This window comes from Geotrypetes seraphini, chromosome 19 (genome assembly GCF_902459505.1).
Source record: "Geotrypetes seraphini chromosome 19, aGeoSer1.1, whole genome shotgun sequence".
Taxonomy (NCBI): Eukaryota; Metazoa; Chordata; class Amphibia; order Gymnophiona; family Dermophiidae; genus Geotrypetes; species Geotrypetes seraphini.
The window spans coordinates 10,431,628-10,440,970 of NC_047102.1; positions in this window are offsets into that span (position 1 = coordinate 10,431,628).

Here is a 9,343-nt window from a genome sequence, read left to right on the forward strand (position 1 = left end):
ATCCTCTTTTGACTCTGCACTAACATGTGTATAACACTGGGATCTGGAGTGGCCCCGTTGTACCCCCCTGTCCTCCTCCCCCAACTTAAAACACTTAACATTAGACCCAATTCTTTTACCTCAATAATAATAATGCACCAAACTCTTATTGGAAGAGAAACTAGGCCACAGCTTTTATATTAAACAATATTTTATGTATACATACACTGGGAGCTAGGATATTATCAAATGTGCACTACTTAGAATCCCAGAATGTAATTCAAAAGGGGTTTTTTGTGTGTTGTTTTTTTTTTTATATGGGACTGCTCAGACCTACAACCCAGTGAGTAAGTATAAAACTAATTCAGAGTTGCTGCCGGGACCATCATAGCTTAGTCACCGTCCCTACCCGCCTTGAAACCCAGTGCTAAAACATAAATCAATGTGTGCGACTTGACCAACTTGACCTGAAAAATGTGAAGACGGCTGGGTAAATCAGTAGGCTCGGTGGCTGCTCAGGAATCGGTAAAAAACGAACAAACTCAGTCAGGACACCCCCCAACTCGAGTTTCGGGACCTTCATCAGGAGGGGAATCTTACTGCGGCTGCACAGAGATAGGCGAGCTGGCCAGACAGCCATAAAAAAATAGGACTAGAGCCCTGGCCCTGCCATGCCAGCTAGGACCTAGGGTAGGCTTGGAACTCCATGCCCTTTTCCGGGTCACCTGTCTCAACCAAACCGTTCATCACCCGATGAGCCCCAAAACCCAATAGCTCGGGATTACTGCCGCTGAAACAATCCCATGCCCCTCTTCCTATTAGCTTCTCTCTCTCTCTCTTCTAGGGTGGGAGGGCAGGGAAAATCCACCTCCAAGGAACAGGAAGAGACCTGTGACTTGGAGGCGGTACCTTAAATATCTCTTGGATGCCTCCCCCCCCTTTCCTGATTTCCCTTCCTGCAGTGGGAACATTTTGAATTTTAACTCCTGCCCTCCCCTCCACCCTCGTTTCTAGCCCTCCCTGCTACCTCCCAAACCTTGACCTTTCTCGAGACCCTCCTTAAATCAAAAGGTCTCAGTGGGCAACCAAGAAGGGCCATCCAGCCCCCTGTTAAGATCGCCCATCGAGACTCTAAATTAATGTTATTATCTGGCTTAATTTTGAAGCTTTGGTCACATTTACCACCTCACTGTTTTCTCTTTCCTGAATCATTTATGAATCCTTGGAACAATTATAGTTTTAGAGCACAGATTTATCAGACATCATAACTTACTCACCTTCATGGAGAAGATTCATTCTTTAGTTGTGAGAGAAATTATTAAAGGCTTTTTGAGAAATTTAAGTAAATCAATTAGATCGCCTAATTCACATTGGTGTTTGATACCCCAAAGAACTCTACCAGATTAGTAAAATATGATAATTTATTTTTTTTTTTTTTTTAAGAAATGCCATCTTTTTTTGGTTTGTTTTCAGGGTTCTATACTTTCCCTGGGGTACTCTCTTTTTCCTTCCCTCTTAATTATATATCTCTGTAATATAAGGGTGGCACGTCAATTGTGGCCGGGTCAATGGCACGCCGACACGAGTGCAGGATGATTGCGTGCCGCCATTTCCAGCGCTTTTACGGCTTACTGGGATCATTTTGAGAGGAGTGGGGGGGAACCCCACCCCACTATACTTATAAATGCTCATGCTCCCGCTGGAGGTGTGTGGGAGGGAACCACCCCAATACACTGAAAACCCCGAACAGCAAGAGAACAGAAGTTTTCAGTGTATTGAAGGGTATTTGATATTTGTGGGCTATGTCTAGGATAGGTCTAATGTAGAGACTAAATAATACGGGGGATAGTAGATTCCCTATGGAACACCACATTTGATCGGTTTTGGTTTCAATAGTGCATTGTTGAGTAGTACGCTTTGGGATCTAATATTCAGGAAAGAGGTGAACCATCGTAATGCAGTGTCTCAGATACCAATTTCAGAGATCCGCGCAACGAGGAGAGGATGGTCAATAGTGTCAAATGCCGCGCTGAGATCCAGCAGCACCAGAAGGTTATCGTTACCCTATGCATGAGTTTCCAGTTCTCGTCGATGATGTCGAGAAGGATGGTTTCACTACTGTGGAATTTCCTGAATCCCAACTGGAAGATGGATAGGGCTCCTTGTCTGTTGATGAAAGAGTGTAATTGGTTTAACACTGATTTTTCCAGATCTGGAATTCTTTGCCAGAGAATATAGTAAAAGCAGTTAGCTTAGCAAGGTTTAAAAAGAAAGGTTTGGATAATTTCCTTTAAAAAAAAAGTTCATAAACCATTATTACGGTGGACTTAAAAAAAAAAAAAAATCTACTGCTTATTCCTGGGATAAGTAGCATGAAATCTATTTTACTCTTTTGGAATCCTGCCAGGTATTTGCAACCTGGATTGGCCACGGTTGAGCTTAATTGACCTTCAATGTGTCCCGGTATGGTGATGCTTTTGAACTCATTCCCCGAGCACATACCACTGCCATCATCAGAACCAGTACGTTGGAACGAGAATTTCAATAGCACCATATATCATTAACGATCACTACTGCAGTAAATTGACCTGCTCCTAAATTTAGCACCGAGGCACACCGCGGCACTAAAAAGGCCCTCTGTTCAGTCATTTTTGTGGCCAAGTTTGTAAATTATCCCCTTAGCTTCCCGGTAGATGTCTGGGTCACGTCAGTTCTCATGAATCATAAATCTCTAGCAGAGATGTCCAGACCAAAAAGTCATACGATTTCAGAATAACAAAACAGTTTCAAAGTGTTTTCCCTCTCTGATGTTATCTAGAAAAATTGTCATCAACGATACCACTGATTAATTGAATGAGTCTCCGGACCAGACAATAAAATCCTAAACAACACCCAATGGAATTTCAAATTGCTGTTGTCCGACTCCAGACCTATTTTGTCATTTTCTTTCATGGCATGAAATTATAACTTTATAAGATAGCTATCCATTAGGTGGGTGTGTCTATGCTCTAAAAGGTAGAGCTTTAAAATCTGATTTGCTGATGGCTTTGTACATATAATTACCCCCTCTTTTACTAAGATGTGCTAATCGATTAGTGCGTGCTAAACACTGACGTGTCCATGGACTAACATGCATGCAGCCCTCAATAATTGAGATTATCGCATGTGGTGCAAAGGTGTATTGGCTACTTTCAGAACTGCTTCCTTAGGCTTCTAAATATGGCTGAAAATAGGGAACAAAATTTAGGAGCCTAACTTAAGGGCAGAAATTTAAGTGCTCTAGTTTTTTGTTGTTTTTTTTTTTATGTTGCACCTACGGAGAACTATAGGTGTGCCAGCAGACAGCATTTGATTTCCTTGTGGCATGACACTCTTCTTTGACTGATTTGTGGTCAGATTCATTCGAGTGTCGGTATACCTCGTAAATCATCATTAGTGACTTTTAAGACTCCTGAAGCAGGCCTGTTGGCCGAAACATGTGCATGTCGAGTGAATTTGTCAATTTGATGTTTGAACAATAAAGATCGTCATTTCACCAGACGGATTGGAGGACACTTTTTTAGTGCACATCATTCTCTTTTGGACAATTCCACTCTGGTTGTTGCCTTCTTTTTCTGCACCCATGGAGGCCATTTTTGAGAAAGACATTCAAGCCCGACTTGAACGTTTCCCGCTAAACGTCCAAAATCGGAAGCACAGAAACGTTCATTTTTAAAAGTCGAACCACTAGACATCCCCCCCAATTTTTAATTTTTTTTGCCTACTTGAATGTCTAGGCCAACAGAATGTCCAACCCTCAGGACACCCCATTTTTGACCACAGAAATGTCCAGGTTGAAAACTTCTAAATCCACAAGGGTTGGCCATCATTGTGACATGCCAACCGAGCAGTGGGACACCTTAGAGGGCGCTGCTGTGAACGTCACATAAAGGGTGCCAGAAGTACATCTCACCATAACCCCCTTATAATTTAAGGTGAACCCTCTAAAACCTACTGTACCCACCTGTCTACCACCTTATGGCTGCAGGAGACACCTATATAGCAGTATAGTAGGGTTTTGTGGGTTTTAGTAACCTCACACTTTCCACCATAATTGTAGTGGTTAGAGTGGCTGATGGGCCCGAGTCCTTCTCTCTATCGTTCACTTCCCCATCCACCAGGTTACTTAAGACACCTGTAAGATGCTTTGATAGGCTTTCCCATACCAGGTGCTGCTGTTCTAGAAACAGGTATGTACTGTTTCGTTCAGATTTTTGAGGGTGGGAGGGGGGTCAATGAGCATTGGAGCAATGTAGGGAGTTATAACTACTTGCATATAGTGGTCATATGATCAATTTGGGTACCTTCGTGGCACTTTTAAAACAGGTCTAGCTCCGAGCATCTAAGTTCCGTCCAGTACGTCTTGACGTCTTGGGAAAGGTTCAATTATCACCACAAGACATCCAAGTTAAGCCCACCCAATACATGCCCATAACGCACCTCCCAACCCCCCTTCCCCCGAACTCTAGATGCACATCAGGGAAAATGCCTCGCTAGATATCCAGAAAAAGGCTTAGAAAATCAGCACTTGGGACGTCCCGGTGATTAGGATGTCCAAGCGCCAACTTATGATGGTTTTTGGAGATTTTTAATTTTTGATTGCGAGACCCATAATATCTAAATACCCAGAACTGAAATAAGTGCATCTTCTAATCTACATGCAAATCCCTGGCTTCTGATTGGACTAGATGAAAACTTACATCACAAAGCAGTATCTTTATTCAATTTTCTATACCATTCTCCCACTATAGCTTCTTGGAGCCTCTTCATGATGATCTGTGCTCTATTATGGCTGATGTAGTTGTCTTGTGCTTTGAGATCTTGTTACAATATAAGGGCCCAGATAAAATATAGCTTTAATTTTTGCCTTGTTTATTATATTTTAAACATGACTTTTTTTTTTTTTTAAGAACATAAGCATTGTCTCTGCCGGGTCAGACCAGGGGTCCATCGCACCCAGCAGTCCGCTCCCGCGGCGGCCCTCCAGGTCCATGACCTGAAAGTGTTCCCTACCTAACCTAAAATGTCCATACCCTATTCACTCAATGTCCTGTAAGGTAAACCTCTATCTGTACCCTGTTATCCCCTTCGCTTCCAGGAAGTCATCCAGTCCCTTTTTGAACCCAGAATTGTACTCTGTCTTATCACCTCTCCGGGAAGCGCGTTCCAGGTGATAAGCTGTAGTGGAAAATCAGGTTGGGGTGGGGAAAGAGGTTAGGGCCACTAAGAGAGTGAATAGAATGCTAGGTATAACCAAGAAGGGTATTACAACCAGAACGAAAGAAGTTATCCTGCCGTTGTATCGGGCGATGGTGCGTCCGCATCTGGAGTACTGCATCCAATATTGGTCGCCGTACCTTAACAAGGATATGACGATACTCGAGAGGGTTCAGAGGAGAGCGACACATCTGATAAAAGAGATGGAAAACCTTTCATACACTGAGAGATTGGAGAAACTGGGACTTTTTTCCCTGGAGAAGAGGAGACTTAGAGGGGATATGATAGAAACTTACAAGATCATGAAGGGCATAGAGAGAGTACAGAGGGACAGAAAGAGAGAGAGAAAGGGAGACAGAGAGAAATAGAGAGAGATAGAAAGAAAGAGAGAGAGAAAGAGAGAGAGAAAAGAGAGAGATAGAGAAAGATTGGAGAAACTGGGACTCTTTCCCTGGAGAAGAGGAGACTTAGAGGGGACATGATAGAGACTTACAAGATTATGAAGGACATAGAGAGAGTGGAGAGGGACAGATTCTTCAAACCTTCAACAAATAAAAGAACAAGAGGGCATTCGGAAAAGTTGAAAGAGGGCAGATTCAAAACAAATGCTAGGAAGTTTTTCTTCACCCAATGTGTGGTGGACACCTGGAATGCGCTTCCAGAGGGTGTGATAGGGCAGAGTACGGTATTGGGGTTCAAGAAAGGATTGGACAATTTTCTGTTGGAAAAGGGGATAGAGGGGTATAGATAAAGGATTACTGCACAGGTCCCGGACCTGTTGGGCCACCACATGAGCGGACTGCTGGGCACGATGGACCTCAGGTCTGACCCAGCGGAGGCACTGCTTATGTTTTTATGTTCTTATTATGAGCTATGTTTAAGATGTTGTTTCACAGTTGATCTCAGTTATTAGTAACTAGGTGGCATTGCATAAAATGGAACCTGTGCTAAACTAGCATGAGGAGCTTCAGAATCTGGAACTGCGACTGTGATGTCATAATGCCTCATTCCACCAATGCCTAAGAGCCAACCTCATTGGTGATGTCATAATGATTTGATTGTCTTGTACTTGGCTCACTTTTATTACAGTGAAATCGATTTCTAGAGACATTACATTACATTACATTTCTTTCTTTTCTTTAATAAAGAGATGAAGTTATGAATATAGGCTACAGTTATGATATATTATTTTACTGAATAAAATGAGACTTGGGCTATAATAGCATGAGTTAGTGATAAAAATAACATCTTAATTATTAATGTGTCATTTTATCACTATGCTGATACCTATGGGGTCCTTTTACTAAGGCGTGCTAGCTGTTTTAGCTATGAATGCGTTAGCATTTAGTGCGCACTAATTTTTAAATTTGTACCTGAAGTAATCGAGGGTTAAGTGACTTGCTCAAAGTCACAAGGAGCTACAGTGGGATTTAAACCCTGGTTTCCTCGTTTTTCAACCTGTTGCTTTCTTAGGCGATCAGCAGAGCAGTTTAAACAATGCTTTTTTATTTTTCTATGAAACTTTACTCAGTACATTATAGAAACACAAAAGTAGAGAAATTCTGTACGTCAGTACTCTCTGACAGTGCAGAGATAAGAGAGGCACGGGATGAGAAATGAAAATCCAAGGATTTATGTTTCAGGATGAGCGATTTGAAGAGGTGGGTTTTAAAGCTGGACCGGTGATGGATGGAGTGTCTTGAACATTAGGAAGGAATTTGTTCTGGTGGAAGGGGAGGAAGGGTTCTGGAGGAAAGGAGAAGGTACAGTAGTGAGAGGGGGTCTGTTTAGTGTTGGGAGTGTGGCAGCAAGGAAAAGACCGAGATCAAAAAAGGGAAAGGCGGGAGCATAGGAGAATAAGAACAGAGTGGGGAGGTATAGGTAGGAATTGGAATATAATACATGCTTTGACACACAGCACTCCCCCGCGAACTCGCAGTTCCGAGGTCGCAGCCCCAGTTCATCCACCTATTGGGAGCTTATTCGATAGGCTGCAGTGTGGCGCTGTGGTTTCCTCTGATGAAAGAGTCCTGTAGATAAGCAAAACTAATTCAAGCCCTGTGATTCGTGAATCCCAGTCAATGAATCTACCGGACCCTTGTGATACACGATTTCTCCGCAAGCAGCAAAGTGGCCTCTCTCGCCTCCGATCCCCGCCTCCAATATTCACGGTTTTCTGAACTTTGCAGGTGCTCCTGGAACATAACCCCCGCGAATTTCGGGGGAGTACGGTATACCGTTTGAAGAGAGAAGCAGAGTGGGATGACAATTGATTAATTGGCTTCAAGTCAAAGTCAACACCTGGCAACCATACAGATTGACTTTCTCCAGAACTTCCCGTCTTCTAGCTGTGTACGGAGGCTTTTTAATGGAGCACATTCTTTGCTGTTGCGATTGTGTCAATCCGTCTTATTGATGGTCTTGCATACACTCTTTCCTAGCATAATTGCCTTTTCCAGAGTCTCCGGCTGTCAAATGATTTGACCAAAATACGATATAGCTTCAGTCTAATGGTGAGCTTCTAGTGAAAATCAAGGTTTTATTTGGTCAGTGACCCATCTGTTCGATTTCTTGGCTGCCCACGGTATTCCTAGCAGCTGTTTCCGGCACGGAATATTCAGTTTGAAATGAGAAAGAGATCAGTTCTGAGGCAGTCAACATACGAGGGGATGCTGAATAATTCTCAGCCCAACCCAAGAAGAGAATGATGTGGATATGTTTCAATCAATGATCTGAAACAATGTCAAAATATAGTACTGTATTTTGTTTCTGCAAATTGGCACTTAAAGAAATAAGATAACTCTTTTCAGCAACATTGACAAAATAACACTCAGAATTTAGGAGAACTTTTCAGCACACCCTCCTATGTAATAAAAATGAGCCAAGAATAGGATAATCAAGCCATTGTGACATCACTGATGAGGTTGGCTCTTACTGGTGGAATGAGGCATTATGATGTCACAATACCAGCTCTGTTTACCAGAGACAGAAACTCTTCACACTATGAGGGAGTGCTGAAAAGTTCTCAGCCCACCCAAGAAGAGAAATAAAATGGATATGGTTCAATCAATGATCTGAAACAATGAAGGGAAAAAAAAAACACCAGAATTTGTTTCTGCAAATTGGCACTTTATGAAATAAGATAGCACTCATTTCAGCTCCAGTGGCAAAATAACGCTCAGAATTTAGGAAGTTGGTTGTTGGGCTGAGAGGGAAAATATTTAGCAGCAGAATAAATATAGATGAAACTAACTTCTGGTTTGTCCATCATGAGCAAGTCAATAATGACCCTCGAAGTTAATTGAGGGGGGCTGTAAGGCCGAAGGTACCCCTAGGGTGCCCACAACCCTTGCACTGAGCAGGTCTAATGATATACCAATGCTCTATAAATCTTTCTATATTTAAGTCAAGAAGTAACAATAACCACATATTCAATATTTAACCAAACCCACTGCTGGTGACCTACGATACCCAACTTATTTAATAAATTATTTTGTATTTGATTGATTATTTCCTGGGGTGGAAAAAGCTTCAGAAAATGCAGCTGGTATCAGAACGTGAAAGATCACAACGTCATTGGCAAAAAAACAAAAATACAAAACAACCCATCTCCTTATGTAATCAATCGTTTCATGAAATCTCCTTAAAATTTCACCTACTTGTGATAAACTTAAAAACTTTGTCTTTAAATACATTAGATTCTATCTGACTATATCATGCAATTATTTAAGTCCATGCAGTCATGCGTTATAAATTGTGCCATCCTGTGCTCCCTCCCACCCTCTGTTGTACCACTTGTAGGATTCTCTAAGAATTGACATTGAACATGTCTCCATGCCTTGCCATTGTTCACTGAATTTTCCACAAGCGTTTTCTCTGTTGTGTCAAAGTGAGATTTATAGTGACTGATCCTGCCTATTGAAATCAGTACAAAAATAGACTGACAAAATTTTGTGGAGATTTTGGTTAGGATTTTTCCTGATGTATCAAGAGCTACGCAATTGAGAAGAAAAGAATTTCTAAAGTTAAAAAACAAGGGTTTTAGCTCTTGAAGCATCATATTACTTAAAATTTCCATGTAAATGTCTTGTCAAAATACAAGACTATT